Consider the following 25000-nt stretch of genomic DNA (forward strand, 5'->3'; position numbering starts at 1 on the left):
TCCCTAGACATCTTACCCACAATAGATCTAGTATATATCAAATGTTTGGCTGAATAACCCCATTTTACAAATCTATGGGTTAGAACATATCCGTTTTATCCTCATAAATTGGGATTTTGGAATATTCTTCCTAATATGAACTTAATGACAACTGGATGCATGCAGTAATGAGTTGGAATGAAAGGGCTTTGTATAAACTGTACTGGCTAAAGTACCATCATGTTGTTTATTGACCAAGACATCCAAAAATGAAATTGACCTCCTGTTGGAGTCAACAGTAAATTGGATGCCCCATTTATCATCATTAAGATAACAAACTCTTGTAAATATACTGCATGATATTTCCAAATCATTCAGCAGTCATCCATATATCAATTAAATCAATGAAGATATTATGGCTCCTATCATAGATCATATGATGTTCCAGATAACCCATAAAGAGGTCTGCATAAATGGGGGTGAAAGCCGCCCCCATAGCAGTACCCTGGACCTGTAGATAGCATTTTCCATTGAAAAGAAAAACATTCTTATGTTTAAATAAAAGGCTGGATTGCTTGTTTGTGTTTGTTTGACTTGTTTGTGTTTTTTACTATTTATAGAAACAGTCACATATTGTTAACAGATATTCTCCACACAGGACCTACAGGTAAAGAAATGTCTGTAGTAGCTGTATGAAGGGTATACTAATGTCTGTGTCCAGATGTACTACTGTGTAAATAGCATTGCTCATCCAGGTGATAAGGCTCCATTAAATAAAGCATCATGAAGTACACTACTATTCCAACTGAATATGACAACTAAAATGTTCTACTGTTGGTACAGCTGTATGCCTGGTGCATCTGTGAATGTGTGCTGATATTCTAACCCAATGCCTATGAATGACAGCAGGATAGGTATAAACTCCCTGCACTGATACTGCACTGTTCAGAGGTTGGTACTAGGCTATCGGCCCTCGGGCCTATGCAAGCCTAGCCATAACAAATCCCTGGATATTTCTTCCCACAATATCTACTTCTCTGGACCCTTATCTAGCAGGGTGACTGACATGATCCTCGGGGTGAATTTCCTATCTCCCATCCAATCATCAAGGTTCCTTTTGAAGAGGGATAATGAGGCACTCGGCTTGACATGTATGGGCAGTCTATTCCAGAGTATGGGGAGTCCCTGGGTCAGGAACCTATCCCTCCATCATATTTTGTTCATTGGTTTAGATCCCTGGACCGTGTGGCTCTGAGGGATTGGGATGTTTTTAACTGGAGCATGTCCAACAGCTCAGGGTTTGACATGGCCTTGTATGTTAAGCAGAGATCGCCGCTGAGCAGACGATATGCCACAGAGTATAGCTGGAGTTTTTTTAGGTGGTCAGCATATGGCATCTACTTTAGACCTGTGATTATTTTAGTGGGGTATTTCTGTGGCCTTTCCAGCTGTTGCAGATGTCTTGTGAGGTACATACCAAATAGTGCATTATACTCTATAATGAGTCTAATGAGGGATGAGTACAGTGGGACAATGACCTTTTTTTCTGGATGAAAAGCCCTTAGAGATGAGGTGTGCCACATAGAAGGATTTCCTGACTGTTGTGGCGATGTGGTTATTAAAAGTGAGACCACTGTCCACCTGTGTCCCTAAGTATCTCATCACACTTTCGATGTTTAGTGTGATGCCACCTATGTGGAAATTCATGGGTACATGTTTTTTTTTCCAAAGGGGATAACTATACATTTCTTCACATTAAGCTTGAGCCCATTGCTCTGGCACCAGGCATCTGTTTCTGTAAGGCCCTTTTGTAGAATATCCACATCATTTGGGGATTCAATAATGGCTCCCAGTTTGCAGTCATCTGTGAACTTTGTTAGCCAGAGTCCCTTAGTGTTGGCCTGTACTTCAGAGAAGTAGATGCCGAATGTGGGCGTGGCCAAGGATGAACACAGAATAGCAGCAGATTTCTTCATCTCCACCAATTTCACTGCACTGACAGGAAATAATTACTTTAAAAATTAATTTATGAAGTAATTTTCTTTCTAAATATGTTTGGTTTATCTATTTCTTGAATAATATCTAAAAAAGAAAGACAATTTTAAAAATATTCCTGTCAGAAATCACCTCGGAAATTTTCCTGTCAGTTTCTCTGTTTGAAATGAGTTCCAGTAAGACAAATTCTCAAGATTCCAGCATCAAGAAAGAACTTCAGTCTCTGATATCTACAATCCAGCAACTTACTGCTAAGATGGATAAACTGGATACTAAAATTGATACCTTCATAGAAAACCTACAAAACAAATAGACTTGTTACATATAGACTTGCAACAACAGAAGACCCAGATTACAGGCATAGAAGAGACTGTAAATGACATGGAAAATAGAATCCAAGAAGAGGAAATCAACATTGAGTTTTTGCTGAAACAAAATACACATCTACAAACAAAGCTTGATGACCTGGAAAATAGATCTAGGCGCAATAACATTAGGATTTTTGGACTGCTAGAAAATATTGAAGGTAACAATATTACTTCTTTTTTAACAACATGGCTCCCTAAAACTTTAGACTTGCCAGAAGCTTTTTCTTTTGGTATCGAAAGAGCCCATAGATCTATAGCTAATACTAACTCTAACAAAAGTATCCTAGATCAGTTATAGTTAGATTTCTATCATCTTTTGATAAAGAGATGGTTCTTAAATCTGCTTGGGCTAAAGCTCCTGTTAAAATTAATGAGGCAACTGTGCGTTTTGACAATGACTATTCTTCCTTGGTAATAACTAAAAGGAAAGTTTTTCTGCCATTAATAAGGGAGCTTAAGAAAGCACAGTTTAAAACCTACCTTCTGTTTCCTGCCAAGCTAAAAATCTTCCTTCCTGATGGTCCTAAAATTTTTGATGACTTAGACTCTGCATTGCTGTTTATCAAAAAAAATAAGATTTTGGATAAAATAGAAGAAATGGAATGGGCTAGTCCTTCATTAAAGAGGTTGGCAACAGAAACTTCATGGAAGACTTCAGAGAAGAAAAAGAGACTAAAAAACAAATGACTTGTTCTATGTTTTTTTCTTTTTTTTCTCTCTCTTTTTTTTTCTTCACTATTAATCTTTTTAAATATAGCTACTGCATTTTCAGAAAGCCACAAATATTCTGAAAAAGATTTAATCAAAGTTATTTTCTGTGTACAAAGAACTGTTTTTGTTTCATTATCAGTCAAAATATCTGATGAACTAATAACAGGCTATCATTCAATGTGTTTCTCTTTCTGACAAAGAGAACTAAGGTCAGTAACTTGATACATTTTTTTTTTCCTTTTTCTTCTTTTTTTTTATTTTAAATAATGACATTCTATTTAGATTATGCAGTGGGTAAGGGGTGGGGGAGGGCAGGGAGAGAAGTGTAATGAAAATATGATTAATGGAATGATAACTTATTTATTCCTTGTAAAAAAGTATATATGTTGTTTAAATGCTATTGCTAATTATACTTCCTTGATTATATTGCTTATACTTGTTCACAAATAATTTGTCATGCTTTAATTAATAATAATTAGAACTAAATAATAGTAAATAGTATGTTTCATATTCATCTTTATTGATATAAACAGCAAGTAATATTCCACTGTAAATACTTTTTATAGCTTCCTTTTTCATTTTTTTATCTTTTCTTTTACTCTCTTTTTATTTTCTACTCTCTCTTTTTTTTCTGTTCTCTCTTAATTTTCTTTCATATTAATATATTCACATGCTTTTGATCATATTGGTACAGTAAATAATAAGATTTGTATAAAAATTGAATTGGGGCATAAATAACTAGTTCTATTACATATTAATAACTGTGGGCTTAGTTTCACTTTCATAGAGGCTGTAATTACTTGTAAAATACTTTGTGAAGGTTTTGTTATGTTTAGCTTCATTTATATTGCTAAATGAATGTCAGTCACTTGTTTTTAATAAAATTCCTGCCAGAATGTTAAGGGAGACAATTTGGGATGTGGGTTACCTCGTGAATAGTGTCCTTGAGTTGTTTTAAAAGCTTCAACACTCAGAATTCATGCAGAGAAGCTGAAAGCAGTCAATTTGAACTTTGACCCCTGAATTCACACTGACACATCGCAGATTCATGAAGAGCACTCTACCAGGAAGTAGAACTGCTGCAATTGCGACTCTGCGATGGAAAACAAACTCTATAACATTTAAATGTGAGTTATCTTTTATAACTACTTATTTATTCATGTTATAATTTATAAAATATGAAAGTTATAATGATTTTAAATGATTCAGTATCTTATAATAAGCAAATGTGATATTTTAGAAGGCATAGAAAGTGAAACATTTATACATGTGTTTTTGAAAGTTTACTTGACTGCAACATATTAATGTATGTAAAAAACTTATGATTTAAACATATACTTTGCTATAATTCATTTGATTTATCTGACTGACAAGCATAAATATCTTTATGACTCTATTTTGGAAGAATTTGTCATGTGACATTTTAAAGTAGCAGTTCAGATATACAAATACAGATGGCTTTCTTCACAATAATGCAAGTATTTCTGAGAATTTACATAGCTATGCAGTATGATTTATAACAATTTTTATAAATATAATATTTTATTTTACTGGCAATAATAAGTATGAGAAAAAAGCTCTGATACAAGTAATTTAAAGTCTTTTGGAAGCTGTTAACTGCATTTCTATGACAGAAAATAGGTACATCTTAATATATGTAATGTCTGAACCATAATAGCCAAAGTTATTGATTTAAATGAACACCAGAACTTATTTTTACAAACTTTGAATAAATTAATATGTAGATATGCCCTCCTTTTTTTTTTTTTCTCTCTCTCCCTCTCTCATGTCTTTTATTTCTTTCTCTCTTCTTGGTTCCTAATATCAACTTTATTTGAATGCTATTTGAGTATAAATGTATTATATTAAATAGATGTACATAGCAGTATGAATTGTTTTTAAAAGTTTCTATTTGTTTATATGATGCTGATTTATCAAATGTGTAGATTTGTCTTACCAGATAATCTAATTGAAAGTTGTTAATTTAAGTTAATAATAACTAGTATTAAATTGATAAGGTGGCAGCTGAGGTACTGCTGCTTAGGGTAGGGGGTTAACTTGAGTAGTATGTACTACTCTAAGTTGGAGTTTTTAACTCCAGGCTGGGTGCAAGGTTTAATCCTTACATTATTTTCTTTTGTTCACTGTTATATGTATATAGTTCTGACATACACAATACATTTTGTAAGCTCATTGTCACTACAAACAAAATTGAATCTTATACAAAATCCCATAAGAGATTCAATAAATACAGCTATATCTAAAGGTACACCTAAAGGAGGAGGTATAACATTACTTATTTTGTTAATTGTTATTTTGATTATAAGTTTTATATGTTTTAAAAATGCCAAATGACTTCTCTAAAAGGAATTTCTTTAAACATTAATGGACTGAATAATCCGTGTAAAAGGGCAAGCCTAATAAGATACATTAATTTACACAAGGCCAACTTAGTATTCCTTCAAGAAACACATCTCCTGAAAAAAGATATTGATAAATTAGCCACAAATAAATATACAGCATTGGTTAGTTCAGAGCACACTCAGAAAAAAAAGAGGAGTGGCTATTTTATGGGATAAAAGTATGCCCATTCCTAAAACTATTAAGTCTTATCAGGATGATAAAGGAATGTTTTGTATGGTTACAATACAAATTAATGGGAAGACTTATACATTAATCAATGTATATTGGATACCTGGAATTGGTATTAATACAGTGAAATACCATCTTGATAAGATCATATCATTCTCTATAGGAGATATTATTTTGGCAGGTGACTTTAATTGTATCTTACATGAAAATGATACTACTACTATAGGGAAAAGGAAAATTACATCTAATGCAAAACATTTAAAGGATTTTGTTAATGCTTATCATTTAAATGATATTAATAATCAGATAGACTCAAAATCATTACCATACACCTTTTTTTCTAACAGATACAAAACTTATTCAAAAATAGATAGAGTCTTTATTTCTAACCAGATGGTAACAGAATTAATTAACTCTAAAATCATTTCATGTCCTATATCTGATCATAATTCAATTGTTTTTGAGTTCATGATAAAAAATACTTACAATGTTCAGATCAAAAGGATACCAGCATACTTAACTCAAATAAAAGACTATAAAAATATATACTTTCAGAAATACAACATTTTCTAGACATAAATAATACTCCTGAAGTCTCCATTGTTTATGTTTGGGATGCTTTAAAATCATATCTATATGGACAAAGTATCAGATGGTATAATAATAAAAGGAAATCTTGAGATAAGGAATTGTTAGATATTCAAAGTAAATTAGACTCTTATAAACATAATAATAAAGAAAATATTATGGATAAGAAAGTCATTGAAGAAATAAACAAACTAAATGAGAAATACAAAGAAATTTTAACTCATAAAGTTAAAATAACTTTAGAGAAATACAAGTTTTGTCTTACTCAATAAGCCCCAAATACTTACATAGACTTAAAAACAAAACAAAAAGGTTGAATAAGCAAAATCATATCAAAGAAATTTTCTCTCTAAGGAAAAAGAAGAATGTTTCTAGTCTACCAGAAATACTAGATGAATTTAGAAATCACTTTCACAAAATTAATCATAATAACATTAACATGGAACCTAAAGATAAAATAAAGGAATTTATAACTACAAATATGAATAAAAAACTTAATAAACATCAGATTAAACTATTAGATAAAAGTATTTCATATACAGAGGTTGTTACACAAATAAACAAGCTTAAATCAAACAAAGCACCAGGTAATGATGGTATTATACCAGAGATATATAAAATTATTTCTAAAAGTACATACTCATTAATACATAAGGTTTTTATTTTGGCTCAAACTGAGCTAATAACCCCCCCATCTTGGCAATACACATTTATTTCGCCAATTTTAAAACCTAATAAAGACCCAACTAGATGTACTTCATATCGACCCATATCATTACTTAATGTTGATTATAAAATGTTTATGAGTATTTTTGCTGATAGATTGAAGACAATCATCCCTGGCATTATAGATATAGATCAGACAGGCTTCATTGTAAATAGAAATACTTTTGATAATATAAGGAGAACTCTAACATTAATTGATTTTGCAAATAGGAGAAAGAAAGATTTAACACTTATTAGTCTCGATATAAGTTCAGCATTTGATTCAGTAAGTTGGGACTACTTGTTTACCTTACTGAAGTGCACAAACTTCTCAGATGCATTTGTAAATCTAATTGAGCATCTATACAAAGGAGCATTGGCTTATATTAAGATAGGAACATATGTTTCACAAAAAATACCCATTTTTAAAGGTACAAAACAAGGGTGTCCACTCTCTCCACTATTATTCACTTTAATAATGGAGCCTTGGGCTAATCTGATCAGAAATAGTACTGATATAGAGGGATTTGAAATAGATGAAAATACAACATCTAAAATTCAACTCTTTGCAGATGATGTTCTAATTACATCAGCAGGATCTAATTCTTCTATGTAGTCTCTATTTGATAAAATGATGAATTTTAAAAGTATTTCTGGTTTAATATTCAATGAAGAAAAAACTAAAATACTACCTATATATACACGAAAAAATGTTTTCATTAGTGATTTTACTAAATATGTACCCAATTCAGGTCAGATAACTTATCTAGGTATAATATTAACTAAAGATATTAAATCTATTATACATAATAATTATAATACCTGTCTTCTTAATATACAAAATCTTTTCAATACCTGGAATAATATGTTTTTTACTATGGAAGAGAGACTTACAATTATTAAAATGATAATATTCCCCAAGATATTATACTTAATACAATCAATAATACTCCCACCTACAAAAATAATTATCAAAAAATTAAATGCACTAATGTTAAATTTCCTATGGGCACCTAATAGACCTAGGATTGCATTAAAGAAACATACTAATAGCTGGTCTCAAGGGGGTATTTCTTTTCCAGACTTTAACTTATATACTATCTCTTCCATTGTAAAAGTTATTACTTTGTTAATAGATCAGTCATATGTTGCAAAATGGAAAGATTACTGGGAACTAATTAGTATTCACTTTATGAAAATCTCCTTAACACATAAGAATATGATTGTAAATAACTCCATGCTATGGTTACTAAAAGAATTTTGTACTTCACCTATTACACCTAAATATATAGTTAGTTACCCAATAAACATTATTATTAGTTATCGTAATTTTATATTCATGCATCCTAAATATAAGGAATGGAATTTTATTATATTCCCTATAATGTATACTCGAGGTATGCTTTTGTCATCCACTTCTGAAGGAACTCATTTAGCTACAGATAATGATCTAAAGTACTGGTATCAGTTGCTATCTGATAATAAAGTTAAAAATCTAGATTTCTTAAAACAAGAATTTGATCTAAGAGAAACTTGTTGGTTAGAAGTTCAGACCTTTAGACAACATCTCATTAATAAAATTGATCTAATGTCTATAACAGTTAAAGAATCTATTCCAACACTGATTGATTACTTGATATTAAATTTACAACATAAAGTTTCTGATAAAGGTAAGCTTAGATACATACATAAAATTATCAGACAAGAAACTTTTTACAGTGTAGATACCTACTGGAATTATTTCACTTCCATTAATGGTGACCCACCAAATCAACAAGATAAACAATATATATTGGTATCTGCCTATAAAACTATGTCTTCCATTGTCTGGAGACTTTTTACATGGAAATTTTTACATAGATCCTTTTATACACCTTTGATGATGAATAAAATAAATAATAAAGACAATCTATGTAAAAGATGTAATGTAGAAATTAATGCTGACTGGGCTCATATGTTTTATGACTGTATAAAATTGAAAGAATATTGGCAGTCAATCAATGATTTTTTGCAGGCTCTTTTTACAGATAATTTCATTATTTCTAAATCTCTTATATTATTCAACACACCTGTACCTCAAAGTGTTAAAAGGTTAAGCTGCCCTTGTTATGGTCTATTCTAGCAGTGGCTAGAAAAATAATAACCAGAAATTGGATTTCAGATACACCTCCTTCATTCAATGAATTTAAAAATGTTATGACTATAGTGTGCCATATGGAATTGATGACAATAAAATCAAGAACTACTAGAAAAACATCTTATTATATTGTATGGGATACTTTACAAAACTTGTTAAAAAAATCTTAACTTCAATAGCATGGTATTTTAGTTTAATTAATTGATCTGATTGTAGTGGATGTCTTTGTAAATACTTTGGTTATTTTGTTGAATGTTATAATCATATCTATTTTAATTACTTGTATAAAATTGTTATGATATTTCTCTTGTATGTTAAAAACAATAAACTTGTTTTTAAAAAAAAAAGAGAAGTAGATGCCAAACAAGAATGGTCCCAGGACTGAACCCTGAGGCACACCACTTGTCACTTGTCTGGAGCTGGATTTGGAGTCGGCTACTTTTACAGTCTGGGTTCTGTCAGTAAGCCAGTTGGCAACCCATTGAGTGATGTAGGGATTTATGCTCAGCTTAGTAAGTTTATCTATGATTCCAGAGTGGGGGATGGTGTCAAAGGCCTTGGCAAGGTCCAGATAGGCTGTGTGGACCTCCTTACCCTCGTCCCCAGCTCTGGAGACTGATTTGAAGAAGTCAATCAGATTCAGGAGACAAGATCAGCCCTTCACAAACACAAACTGGGTGGGGTCCAGTGTTTGAAGGTTGCCATTGTCTTTGTTTATAAGTTCCATGATAAAGCGTTCCATGCCCTTGCAGATCAGGCGTGTCAGACTGATGGGACGGTAGTTCCAGGGATCCAAGGCAGATCTTCTCTTGTGGAGCGAGATAACTGTAGCTGTGTGCCACTCAGCGGGCATGAAGCCTGAGGTGAGGCTATGATTAAACATGACACTTAGGTGAGGTGCCAGCTCATTTTGTAGTTCATGTAGTACACTGCCTGGGATGTCATCTGGTCCCATGGATGCTGTATTCTTAGCTTTGGAGAGTGCGGTTTCTACCTCAGTGGCCGTGATTATCAGAATTTGGCAATCTTTTGGTATTGAGAGTGGCCCTTTAGGGGGTGAGAAGGGGGTGAAGTTGGTACTAAATCAATTTGCCAGGATATTGGCAATATCCTTGGGATCAGTATATTTAATGCCATTCTGTTGTAGCTCAGAGCAGATCTGAGCATTGCCATTTAGATTCTTGACATAACTATAGAATGCCTTATGGTTGTCTTTGGAATCTTTGGCAATTTTATTTTCGTAACTAGCATTTGAGGATTTTATGAGGGATCTCAGCTTCTTACTGAGGCTGGTGAGGGAGTTTTTTGCATCCTGGGGTTTTCCTCTTTTCTGCAACAGTTTCTTCCTTCCTATTGCATAGTTTGTTTATAGCATGAGACCACTAGATTGGCTTCCTTTTTTTGGAGAAGAGCATCTTGGTTCTATTTGGGATGGCACGATTCATGCACAAGTGGATGTGCTTGTACACTGCCTTAGTGTAGGATTCTGCAGTCGAACTTCCAGATCCCGTCTGCGTGGGTGTTGTGAAGTTTGTCACTTCTGACTTCAGTAGCATGAAGTTGGCTTTGGAGAAGTTTTTTAAAGAGGTTTCCTTACTGGGGGTGGGGGTAGGATGTGGATGTCAAGGGTGATTTGCTTATGGTCAGACCTGACCAATGAGGGGGTGACCACTGGTGTGGAGCATCTATCTCCCATGTTGGTAATGACCAGGTCTAGGATATTGGAGCCCCTGGTGGGACAATGGATTAGTTGATCCAGGGTATTGGAATTTATGAATTCCAAGAATTGTTGGGAAAAGGAGCTGGTACCCAAGTAGTTTTCCCAGTTAATGGCAGGGTAGTTGAAATCACCCAGTATTAAGGTGTTTGGTTGTATCTTAATATTTTCCAGTATGTTTAGAAAGGTGTAGTGAGAATCTTGGGGCATGGTGGGGGATCTGTAGCAAGCTACAATTTGGATTGCAGTTTTACCTAGTGTTAGTTGCACCTGGAGAATTTCAGATGCATTGTGTTGGGCAACTAGCCTGGAGGTGTGAATATCCTTTGTGAATATGGACACTCCTCCACCTTTAGTGTTTTGGTCTTGGTTTTGTTGCTGAAAAGTGTGGTAAGAATTGTAGCCTGGTATTGCAGGGGTGCTCTCTGGAGCCTTGAACCAGGTCTCAGTTACTGCACAGATATCGATGTTCTCCAATTTTAGGAGTGCCTCGAGAGAGTGCATTTTGAGGTTTAGACTTCTAGCATTGAGTAGCATTACCTTCAGATTTTGCATGCTTGTATCTGTTACGGTGGTGGTTTTATCCTTTGAACCTTGCCTAAAAAGGGCACTATATGGGGTGGCAAGAGCTTTAGCCAGTAATCTGAATCCCAGGGTTGACAGGTGCAGACCATCTCTGGCAAAGCACCGTGGTTTGTTGATCATGTCATCCCAGGCAGACAAATACTGGATCCCCTTTGAATGACACCAGAAGCTTAGCCAATTGTTGAAGTCAATCATTTTGTCCTTATACTGTGGTAACATTCTGGGCGAAGGAAGGATGCTACTCAGGGCTAGGGTCATACCTGCCTGGGTCACATGATCCAAGAGCTCTTCCTTTTCTCTTTTCATGTAGTCCAGAGAGGTACATCTCAAGTCATTCACTCCAGCATGGACAATAACAGAGTTGTATTTGTACTTGTTGTGGAGTGACTTGAGTGCATGCATTATTTGGCGGATCCTATCACCCGACAGGCAGCTGACTGTAATTTCCTCCTTGTTCAGCCTGGTGAGTAGGACATCAGTGTGCCTGACTACAGAGTCACCTATGACTAAAGTGTTGGGTACATTGTCTTGCCTTAAGGGCTGTTGTTGGGTGGCACATTGGTGTTGTGAGCTATGTGTCACTTTGGTTGTGACTGGTGTTTGTTTGTGTTTCAGCTTCGGAGGTCCTTGTTGCTTGGGCAGGTTAATGTTAAGGGCCTCCGCATATGTGGGTTTAGTGTTGCTATGTGTGGGTGTTGATGATGTGGGTTTTGAAGGGCTATGAGTTGCTTGAGGTGTAATGTAGGTGTTAACCTTCTCCTCTTGACTGTCTAGCACAATCTTTGCCAGAGAGAGCTTTGCTTCCAGTTTGGCTATGTAAGTGCATCTCTCACAGGTTGTAGTGTTGGGTGGTAGGAGGAGAAGATTGTCTGTGTACATGAGGCAGTTGCCGCAATGCCCCAGTATGCCCAGATTCACCAGGTGGACAGGAGAAATCACTGAAAGCTGACCCTTGGACATGCCTGTTTAGGTGCTTTTTTGTAAAGTTTAAGAGCTGTTTTCCCTTACCTTTTCAAGGTACTTTGCAATTATCGGCTGTTTAGTGCCTATGATTAATTTATCCTTATTGACAAGGAGGGCTGAGTGCTTGTATCAGTTTCAGGCTTCCTTGTTCTTAACAGCAGGTTCTAGAGCAAGTGCTAGTCACAGGGGTTCAGATTTTAGTGCTACTACTGAGAAGCCAGGAAAATTTGAAGAGCAGACTTTCTGGCACCTGGAATAGTTTAACTGTAGCCTCGCAGTGCTGCACGATGTGTAAAATGTGCAAACACATGAGGCAGAATGTTGAAAGGGATAGAAATCAGCCCAAAAAGGCCACATAACCAACTCTACCTTCCCTGTACTAGCACTCTACTCTAATTATCCACTCTGTCTGTTCATTAAAATGCATTTATGTTTTTTGCTTTTATTCCCTCATTGCCTGTACCAAGATTGTCACTGTCAAATGTTAATTACATTTATGTTTTGTTTTTGTTCTTTTATAGTATGTACCTTTATATTTACTGTAATGTACATTTTTCTTTTTGGAGCTCATGCTCCTTCATTGCATGTGCTTATATATTTACTGTAATGTACATTTATTTTTCTTTTTGGAGCTTTTCTCCCCAGGACTCCATTGAAAAAGGGTTCTTCAATGGCCCAATGGACTATCCTGGTAAACCAACTGCAATAAATAAATAAATAAATAATAAAATTACAATTTCAGAGCTGGAAACCACTCCTCTAGCATTAGATAGGCAGTACAATGCTCATCAGTCCCACTGGTAAGCAGTAGGACTTCCCTCTACCACAGCAAGGTCTGGATAGCTCTGAGCACATAAAATAAAGTCCTGAGACAAGCAAATCCTGGGATATGGACTGGCTAGAAAAGGTGGGAAATGAGCAAACAAGATAGTATTTTTTGTTGTTGAAACAGGCTAAACAATGCAATAATACAGTAAATAAACACAGAAAAGGCTAACACACTTGAGTGTGTAGTCCTACACAGTAAATGCAATTAAAACTCTACAAAATTGGCAATTTAAAACTTTTTAAATGAAGCAAGGCAAGTGCACAATTGAAAAACGATTTAAGAGGCAGTAACACAGCAGAATAAGTAGCTAGTCTACATATACAGAGAAGTCTATATATACAGAAAAGCAGCTAAAACACACAAACACTTCAGATGCAGTGCAACCTAGAGTACTTGAGTTATAGCAATATTAAGGCAATTACAGTTATAATAAATGCTCTAAAATATACTCTATATTTCCAAAATGTTTGAGAAGCACGGTCAGAACACAAGGAGATTCAGGCAACATTTTTTTGAAAGGGAAAAAGGAGAAATAGAAAGCCTCATCAAATGTTCTCTCTGTATTAGGTAGAATGAGCTAATGACACTAGACTGAGAGGAGTGTCCCAGATCAGATTTACAGTAGGGGCGGGCAACTGCAAAGCCACCAAGTATAACAGCAAGATACCAACAGGGAGGGAGGGTAGGGCCAATACTAAAGCTATTAGCCTACAGACAGTAAGCACTACAGAAAGCCACAAAATGAAAGTTTTTAAACAGATAAAGAAGCAATGAGACTCTACAGAATGCTTTTAACTGCAAACAAATCAGTTACCCATGCAGATTAGTTAATAGCAATAAAATACACTCAAAAACTATGCAGTAGGCAATAAAAAGTGCTATATATAAATTGCTAGAAACAATAATCAGTATAAATAATTGAAAAAAAACAGGATACTTATATATCTCAGCTAAGAGTTGTAGTCAACACCTCTCCTCCACTCTGCTCAGTATATGTAGACAGAAACCCTCTCAAAGTTAAGGCTTAAGATACAACCTTAGACAACTTTTTTTTTTTTTTTTTTTTTTTTTTTTTACAAAAACACAAAAGAACCAGCCCCACTAGCCAGCAGCCAATTAACATAATCTAGCCAAGGTAAAGGAAGGCTTCAGCTAATTCAAGATGGCCTGTTCATGTGCTTTGAGCAATCACTGTATAAACAAACAAGCCCAGAGCCAGCAATTCTGAACTAGGACAATACATGATACATGTCTCTCAATTGTCATGTTGTCATGACTAGTAATCACTGTTGCCAATAGTTTTGGATGCAGATATAAATCCAGTTGAAGTATGCCAGAAGCACACTCACACAACATCAGTGCAGAGTACATCTTGTTAGTCATATATGTTCCCCTGACATGTAATAGTCCCCTGTAGTTATGTACCTCTAGGTCTTACAGCTTGGACCATAACATACCATGTGCACAGCCTTGTGTTGTATTATTAGTTATATATTACAGTGGGTGCATACTAACATATATTGTTGAACTTCCACTGTTTCTGGCCTTTTGCCATAACTGTTACTGGCATGCTGTTACAATACTGCCTGTTATTCCAGTTATGCCTGTGTTCTGTATGTTATGCAATTTTATTGTTTTGGATTAATTGGAACACCCATGCAGGCTGTTACAACTAATTATTAAATGTTCTGTTCATGACTAACCTATACACCTTGAGAAACCTCAACACCACAGCACAATTGGTAGGCCGGTTCTGTTGGATCTGCCTATTCCACCTCATCTGGCCACTGCACCAGGTTACAGCACTTCTGGGATCCAACGTGGAGTTGCTCCTTTTGCTGGTCATGCACCACCTATGGGTGGAATGGCCTCAGGGGACAGGACCCGTCCTCCCCCCAGCGTGGGTGCGAATAAGAGGTTGTCACCCGGACTCAGGTTTCAGGTATGGTGTGCAGGGTCATCCAGCATGACTTGGATGATAGACTACGGCAAATCAAGAGCAGATTGGTGCACTTCGAGGGGCAGGCTGGCCCGAGTGCCCAGCCCCCAGCACAGCCAACTTCAGGGCCGTGAATGGGCAGTGGTGACTGCCCATGGGTGGGGATCTCAGTCCCACTGTTGCCATCTGGGGCACTTGGTCCTCCTATTCCCAACCACCCTCCCCGTCCAAGGTGTTTACCACCTCATGTGTCATATACTGCCCCTGTCCACTGTCTTGTCTGTCTTGTCTGTCTGAAAAAGCAACCTCTCCTACCCAACTTACCTCCCCAAACATACCTACAATCCATCCCCAACATCCCACTCTCACCTTAAAAAAAAAATTTGCATCTGGCCCAAAAAAAAAAAAAAATCATCCCACACATAGCTTCCATTTCACCCCCACATACACTGCCATGAATCAATCACTCCATCAATTAATCAACAAAGTTGTGTTATCCACACTCCTCCCTGTGACGCTCCAAATTCCAAATTGTCCACATCATGCACAGCTGTTGCTGCCTATAGCATACTGCATTAGCCCACTAGGCCAACTCATCTCTGGGGAGTTGCTTGTATTTTTGTAAATATATCATGCAGTACAGTGATGTAACATTAGGAAAAAAATACACTGCTGGTAAATATTGAACCCAGGACCCTCATAACTACAGTTCAGTGGAATACACCATGATGCCAACTCAGCTCTGGAGAATTACTGCTGTTTTTGTAAATATATCATGCAGTACAGTATCTCATTGCCTGATAGCCATGGCTAGCATACCTGGTGACCTCCTGCAGCAGGACAGCAGGTTATAGGCAGTAGTAGTGTGGGAATGCAGGCTCTGCCTCAGCATGTGTATACATATTGACCATGCAATGTCAGGGAATGAATACAGTACCAGATATTACTGTACCATTACTGTCTTTTGAGGGGTTTGGCATGTCACAGACACATTCCCCATATTCTGGGGACACCAATTACATATTGTCCAACTGGTTTGCAGACATCCACATTTGACTGGCATGGGATCCACATATATCAGGCACATCTACACATTCTCCAAACATCTGGGTACTGCAGATGTCGGACACCTAAGAGGAGGACGCCCTACACCACATATGCACTGCTCTCAGTTATTGTGTATTACAGATGTTGCTGGAATGTCCACATGCACTTGTAGTACCACTCACGTATTTGTCAGATGTTGGCTGTATGACATGGTACTGTAACATTGACCATAGAGGACACATCACAGTCGATGGCAGTGATGGGTGTGGACTCATAACAACACAGTCTGTCACAGCACACAGACCATAACTGCTGTACCTAGGACCATACGAGGTTATTAGGCTATGGACCCTGAGCCCCCATAAGCCTAGCCCAGATGTTAGCCCATGTGTATGCAAAGCAGCACCTGATGCCCCAGTCTGACATGGACACAAGTGATATCCCAAGGATGGATGTGCAGTTAACCATCCAGTTATCCATATTCTGCCTGTAAAGGTGTAAATTGCTACCCTCATAGCAGGGTGAGTGTGTGGGACACACATCTGAGCTGCCAAGAAGACCAGTTGATATGACACACAATCAGGTTGAGGGCATTTGTGTGTGTTACTAGAGTTGAGCTTGAGTTGCACTTGTGCAACAACAATGTGGAGTCCATGATTGCCTTGCATGCCAGACAGAGGTCACTGCTGAGGAGTATGTATGAAACTGGCTACAGAGTTGGGCTTAAAGCCTATCTGTGTATGGAAGATGTTTGAGGCCCTGGTCCTCCCTGGTGGGGAACCTCTGTGATGCCCCCAGCTGTTGCATGTGCTGTGTGAGGTGAATGATGAATGGGGCATTTTGCACAATAATGGGCCTTATTGTTGGGAATACAAAGATATTAGGACCCCATGTCACTGAATGACATACCCTTAGGTATGAGGTGGGCCATATAGAAGGTTTACCACAGAACAGAAGCAACATTCTGGTGAAATGTCATGTTGCCATAGACCTGTATGCACAGATCACACACAACTGATTGCATGCCTAGGCTGTTGTTACTACTATGATAATATGTGGGGATGTCATTCTCCCCAAAGGGGTTGACACTGCATGTCCTGGTATGCAGCTTGTAGCCATGTTTCTGGTACCAGTCTTGCATCTGCATGAGGCCCTCCTAGACAGATGTCCACATCACTAGTGAATCCAGTGATAGCATGCAGCATGCAGTTGTCTGCAGACATGGTCGGCCATAGACCAATGGTTGTGCCCTGCACCACAGATGTGTACATGACACACAACAGGTGCCCAAACACAGTACAACAGTTTATGCTGCTAGTTATGGGTCAACCGCTTGGTGTGGATTCCCCTGTGTGTTTCACTTGGGTCATGTCAGAGTGCCAGTGTGCTACCCTTGTGGCAACATATGGTGTGATGCATACTTGGGAACATATATCTATTATGGCCAGGTCGGTTATACTGTCAAACACTTTCTCTAGGTCAATGTAAGCAGTGCACACTGTCACCATCCCCGTCCATGGCTTCGGGGACTGTGTCAAAGAGGTCAACCAAGTGTAACAGACATGATCTCTTTCTTGACAAAGCCTAAATGTACATGATGGAGTGTGTGGATGTTGCCAATGTCCTTGTTAATGAGCTGCACTATAATCTGTGCTATGGCCTTGCAGAACAGCCAAGTTAGACTGATGGGTATATAATGTGACAGATTGCCGGGCACACCACCTTAATGTAAAGTAGTGACAGTGGTTGTCCTTCACATGGCTGGGAGAAAGGCAATAGTCAGGCTTCCTTTGAATAGAGTGGCTTATGTTGTTGCAATGTTATGCTTAGGGTCATGTAGGATGCATCATGTCATGTGACAGGCTCCCATGGTGGATGTATGCTATGACATTCACATGGCAGTGGTGACCTGCTCCCTACATATAGGAGAAGGGGGAAGGTACTGTGGACATGCTGATTACTGATGGGGGAAAAGGGGGTAAAGCCTACACTGACTCTGTCAGTCATCAAGTATAATATACCTACAGCACTAGTATAGCTGGTGTCCCTGATCTCCACAAGTGAGCAGATGCAGGTGCTTCCTGTGATGTTGCAGACATGTTCAGAACGGTAAATGATTATCTGTAGTGGATGTTGACAATGTGGGCTCTGGGTTTGCTGTTGATTCCCAGGAATGATCCCATTCACTTGTTCACACTAATAAGACATTGCTTGTAAATGGGCACCTGTCACTAATTTTTATCAGACAGCAGTATGTCATCCTTGTTATAGACACGTATATATTGCAGATATCCACCAGACAGGTGTACGCATGGTTGCAGAGGATTATGTAGCCCTGTCGGGTATACCTGACTGCATGCATCTATGCAAATGCATATCTAGCACGTGTGTATGTGTGGATATTGGTGTCAGTCCCTACAGTGGGGTTTGGGGCTGAGAAGCTGTGTATACCACCCCCAGGAGGTTTTATTCCACGTTGGAGGTGCATGTATGTGTGACTCTAGCTAGATGGGTATTGTGGAAAATGGTGACTGCAAATGTGAGTGCATGATGGTTGCTTTGTTATGGAGGATGACACTGTAGGGATGCTGTAGTTGTAACCTGTGTCATGTAATATCCACTGCAACACATCTTCACCTCATTTGGGGGTAGCTCCGAGCTGCACCTAGGTGTTTATAATTCCACAGTTGATGAATCTCTGACCATGTGTGTGCTGGCAAGGCTACATCTTCCAATGTATGTTTGGGTCATTCACGTGACCCAGGTTTAGGGTGCAAACCCAAATCAGAATACAGTTGTTAAGGTCCGTATAGGCAGAATGGCCTTCCTGGTCACATGTGGTGGCCAGTAGGTAGCTATGTTTTGAATAGGTGTGTTGGCAATGGTGAACTACCCCATGGTATCTCCTGTGCATCTTACTGCCTGTATAGCATGGAAGTGTGTATGTGTCTCATAAATACTGCAATCACATGTCCCATGCAATTTCCGGCCACACTTTGGGGTATGACTGTATGATAGGATGGTAGACCACGTAAGGCTGGGGTGCTCTATGCAGCTTTGAACTATGTGTGTGTGACTGCACAGATGTCAATATTTCCCAGGTTTAAGAATGTTTGCATTGAAGTCAGAATCTTGTGTAGACACTTAGGGTTTAGCAGCATGGCCTTCAATGTGTGCTGCACTGACAGTTGTATGTTGGTAGTGATAACCTCACCACTTTTCCTAATAAAGGCACTATGGGGGTTTTGAGAACTATTTCCAGATGCACAAAGGCCAGTTGAGATAGATGGAGGCCATCTGTTGCAGAGCATTGTGGTCTGTTGACCATAGCATCCCAGGCTGACAGGTACTGGAACCCCCTGGAATATCACAGGATAAAAGGCCAATGTGAAGGTCAATCATTTCATGAATGTATTGTGGCATCAGTCTGGGTGACAGCAGAATGCTGCATAAGGCTGGCGACATACATGCCTGGGACACATAATCATTGTGCTCACTCATGTCTCACTGCATATAGTCTAGGGATGTACGTCTGTGGTCAGGCACACCAACATGGACTGTGACAAACTCATGACAGTACCTGTTAGTGAGAGACAGCAGTGCATATGCGATATGACAGAGTCTGTCACCTGATACTGAAATAACTGTGACCATCCACATATACAGCTAAGTGAGAGGCACATCAATGTGTCTCACAATGGAGTCTCCTATGTGTAACATGTTTGACATGTGCTGACACCTGTTTTTTTGTGGAACACAGGTGTGTGACCCTGTGTGGTATGTGCCATGTACGTCTGTGGTGTTCACATGTGGCTTTGCCTCAGAGGTCTCCTTTGTTTGTGGATGTGTATGTTGAGGTCCACTGCATATGTGTGTGTGTGTTGTGTAGGTCTGGGTTGTGTGTGAGGTGTACTGATTGTGTTAACAACCTGTTTTGGGACAGATATGTGGCCTTGACAGGGAGGGAGCATGGACTGCAGGTTCCTACTCTAATTGCATCTCTTGCACAGTATGTTCCTTGGTGGCATTTGTAGATGGTTGACCATCCATGTACATGAGACAGGTGCCACACTGTGCCAGGGCACCCATATCAACCACAATGGCAGGGGAAACTGTAGGATATTGTCCAGCCACACAGTCCAGAATCTGAGCAAGGAAGGCCAGGGAGACCTGATGGGTGGGCCTACAGCCCAGGTGCTTACTACAATAGTAGGAGGCTGACACCACAGCATACCATGTAGAAAGGGTATGCGCAAGCAGCAATAGGTGCAACAGGGAAATGCATTTGAGCACCTCATAGAACATGTAGCATGAAACATCAGGATCAGGGGACAATCCATGATGTATTCCCACTATGTTGCTGATAGCTACATACATGCTGTGGTGATAGATGGTGGGGTATGATGTGGGAGTGAGCAGTGGATAGTGGTGGGAATTGTGGATGTGCAGGGTGTGTACATTGAGCTGCACAATGTATGTGGTCCTGTGATGCTTTCCCTCTTCATGTCTGTCAAGTGGGATGTATAGATGTCACAACCCACCTTTCTCAGAAGCTGAGACCACTGCCATAATTGATGTCCTGAGACTCTATCACCAGGTGCTGCTGACAAGGACTGGCCATAACAAGCAAGAACACACTGCACTGCGGGCAGATCTTGTAGCAACGGAAAATACATGGGCCTCCAGGGCAGGAGCTATGAACAGGTTCAACATCATGCTACCGATATAATACATCATGCATGGCAAAGGGCCGCAGCTGTGGCCAGGGACCATAATGACACCAGAGGAGGGTGTGCTACACAACTCCCACTCTCAGCCACAGAGGAATTCCTGGCAAACCTGGGTTCAACCAGCAGCTCACAAGAAACTGTCGTGGAGATGGGTGTCACAGATTCCACAGCCGAGGAGCATCCAGGTAACCTTCCAGTGATCATCACATTAATACTGTAGCATTCATAGTGGCAGCCTCTGCATACCTGTACACATATGTCAGGTCAATCTGCATTTTTGGGTGGGGTTTAATAATGCACACGTGCACAGATATTCTGAATGTCAGGCATTTGGGTAGTATCAGAGTTTGTAGTGTACATGTTGATAAATGCACATATTATCCTGTACCATTGCCATGTGTCTGTCTGCTGACAATATCTCTCCCCCACAAATCCATAGCTAATGCTAGTGTGGCTGGGGACCATCATCCTGCACCCAGTGAGTGTGGAACACTCTTGTTATGGCTTATCTAAACCCTAGGCATCTTAAGGGCTGCCAGTTTGCCATGGACACTATTGTTAAGCTTAGCCATATTGCAATATGTGCATGTTCACTTGTAGTGCGTTTCACTGCAGTGCATCACATCAGTAAGCACAGTATCATATTTGCAGTAGCTGTAACATATTAATGTGTATTTTTGTAAACATGTAGCCAGTCTGCTATACAGAGGTACATTATTATTGTGTAATGGGTGCACTGTGTTTTAGGTAAAGGATCATCACATATTCTGACTTGCCACATATCTCACAGGTGTATATTATGAGCAAAATTAACTGGATGTAGCTGCACTGCATGTTGTTGAGGGCCTTTACAGAGTGTGTCTGTTGTGGTCTGATTGTGTGTTGCACATGGCATCAGTCAGAAGGTGCAGTTTGTATAATGCCTTTGCGGCACCTTGTGTGTGTGTGTGTGTGTGTGTGTATGTGTGTGTGTGTGTGTGTGTGTGTGTGTGTGTGTGTGTGTGTGTGTGTGTGTGTGTGTGTGTGTGCGTGTGTGTGTGTGTGTGTGTGTGCGTGCATGTGTGTGTGGATCAGCAGACATTATAGTGCAGGAATTAATGTAGTCATGTTGTCTACCCCTCACAGATGACCATGGGGATGGAGTGTGCCCCCCTCAGAGCCTGATGTCAGTGTGTCATTGGAGTCTGATGATAATGATGGTGGCCATTGTGAGGCACAGGTGGGGTTGTTGGGGGCTGAATATGTCCCATTGGTTGACATCCCACTCCCCCCCCAATGTCCCCTCACACAGTCAGGGTGCCCACACATACCCAGTCCCCAGAAGTCACAGATATTGGGCAGTCAGAGTGTGGTGGCATCGAACAGGGAAGTGTGGCAACTATGGCATCTGTGACTGTAGACACTAGCCATAGCCAGAGAACTGGTGAGGTCGCACACAGGCAGATTGACATGAGTGCTCAAAGGAGGACTGCTGCCCATCCAGCAGCTGTCAGAGGTGTCACAGCGTGTGTCACCCAATGCATATGTCGGTCCTTCATGGAGGCACAGGCATATTATAAATGGTACACTAGATGAATGCTCAGGGTCATCGATGCCACACTGCCTGGCATGCAAGACTCCCTCCACAGCATTGGTGATGCCTTATGTCATTTCGCTGATGTAGTGGATAGATGGTATGGTGATACATTATCAGTCCTTACCCATTCAATGTCTGTGCTGGAACATGTGATGGGAGCAGGGTATCAGACATGTGGATGTAGGTCAGCAACAACATCACCTGAGAGCTCACGTGGCCATGCACAGTCACACATCCATAGTGGCAGTACCACCAGCACTACCGAAGGGAGGCTGCTGTCCACACTACAAAATGGCAGGCCATGGGCACGTGGTCCTGGGTTGTTCCATTTGGGACACAGATCCAGAAGACACCAGTCGCCATCAGCAAGTAGTACTGCATCTGGTCCTGGGCATGGTGGTGCCACTGCCACTCTTGGCAGAACCAGTTCCAGTGTTTGTGGTCAGAGACAGTGAACTGTACATTCTGCCATGCATCGCCCATGGGTGTCCAATATACTCTCATGTTGGGCTAGCACATGGCTTGCCTGTGTCAGCACTGTCACATGCAGGTCACAACAGACATACAGAGCTCCTCTCCAATGCCCAGCTGACCAGCACTCCCCCACACACACACACACACACACACACACACACACACACACACACACACACACACACACACACGGTGTCAACTGTATGGCACAGCCTAGACTTTTGGCAACCCCATACCACATCCTGTATATGTGATGATACCTGTGCCACATCCCTGTTATCCATACCATCGATGCAGGGACATGCTAATATGTATGTGATGCACAGGGTGAATATAGTACAGTTAATGGCAGTTTCTAGTGCAGTAGCGTTATGACCTGTAACGTGCTGTCTGCTGGCAATTGTCATGCGTACACATCAAAGTGTATGCACCTCTGTGCCATGATGCTTTATTGCTGTTAGTACTGTTGACTGACTGTTGTCTGACAGATCTTATTCTGTTTCTGTTCCATGGTGACCTGCTGCCATTACAGAAGTTCATGATAGTGTAGTGGCAATGAAGAGACTTTTTCCTTGCCAAGGTACACCTGTACCTGTATATGTGCATGTTTTCCTAGGTGCGTATGTGTGGAACAGTGTGTGAAGGGTAATTGGGGCAGACAGCATAATCTTGCATGCATATCCCTTGACACAGCATGCTACTCTTGATACATGTCACCTGGGAGTTCCCTAAGATTGCAGGTTCATAGGTCCATAGAAGGTTACTAGAGTACTGGCTCTAGGTCCCTTACAAGCTGAGCTATTACTTTATTCCCAATAGAATCATCAATCAGCACCTGTTGCCCCTGGCATTGATGGGCACAGGTTGGACCCCTGGGACAGATTTTTGGTTTTCCATCCACTCATCATGGATGCACTTTGATGAGGGTCTTTGTGGTACTCTGTTTGACATGTATGGGAAGTGCATTCTTGAGACAGGGCAGCCTCTGTGAGACAAACCTGTCTCCCCAGCAGGTTGTTTTGCTGTCACATATGTGATTCGGGCCTGTTGTGCTGGTAATGAGCATAGAGTTAGACTGGCATATATGGGGCAGCTGTTGAAGGGCTGAGCACAACATTGCCATCTATGCATGCCACAGCCCATCTGTGGACAATCTGTCTGATACCAAGTGGGGAACTGCTGATTCGAGGCTGTCTGCATGGAACAGGGGTTGAAGGCCATGGATAACCTTTGTGGGTGTTAACATAGCATTTCCAGTTGCTGCAGATGTCTGTATAGGTATAAACCAGACCAGCCATGATGATAATGTATTGTACTGACTGAGGACTATGCATAGGCAATGTCCACCTTTTGTCTAGATGCACTCCCTTTAACTATGTGGTGAACTTCATCCAAGGCTTTTCTGACCACTGCCACTACTTGATGGCTAAATGCAACAGTGTTATCAAGCTCAGTACCCAGGTCTGTCAACATAGATTTTGTGTTTATGAGGTTGCTGTTGATGTGGGAAATAGTGGGGCCAGGTCCTCACCATATGGCATGATGGTACTGTTCTCTACATTCACCTTGAGGGCAGGACCTTGACAACATTGCATACCTGCTGTATGAGACAATTGCAGTGTGTTAACATCAGTTTGTGGGTGAATAACAGACACCACACTACTTACAGTTGCCACAGCCTTAGGTGGTACCTACATATGTGGGTGGTGGTTGTTAGCATTCATGCCTAGATACATGTCCGTCATTAGGAGGGGCAGCTACTCACAGGGCCTACACATGTCTACATATTGCACACACATAGGCAACACAGAGTAGGGTTTCCAGCTTATCAAATGTGAAATGTGGGACACATCTTGTAGTATTGTGACAGTTGGCAGGATATACCATACCCATGGCAAGTGCAACAGACAGGACTTCCCTTGGTTTTCCAATATGACAGCTTCTTTGTGTCACGTTACCATAGGTTATGCTATTTATCATAACATTAAGGTGCTTCTGATGTGAAATAACTGCTTTATGCAAGTAGTAGACAACTTTAGGAAATGTTTGCTGTCATACAATCTGG

Source organism: Protopterus annectens, chromosome 5.part0 (genome assembly GCF_019279795.1).
Source record: "Protopterus annectens isolate FY-2018-M chromosome 5.part0, PAN1.0, whole genome shotgun sequence".
NCBI lineage: Eukaryota > Metazoa > Chordata > Ceratodontiformes > Protopteridae > Protopterus > Protopterus annectens.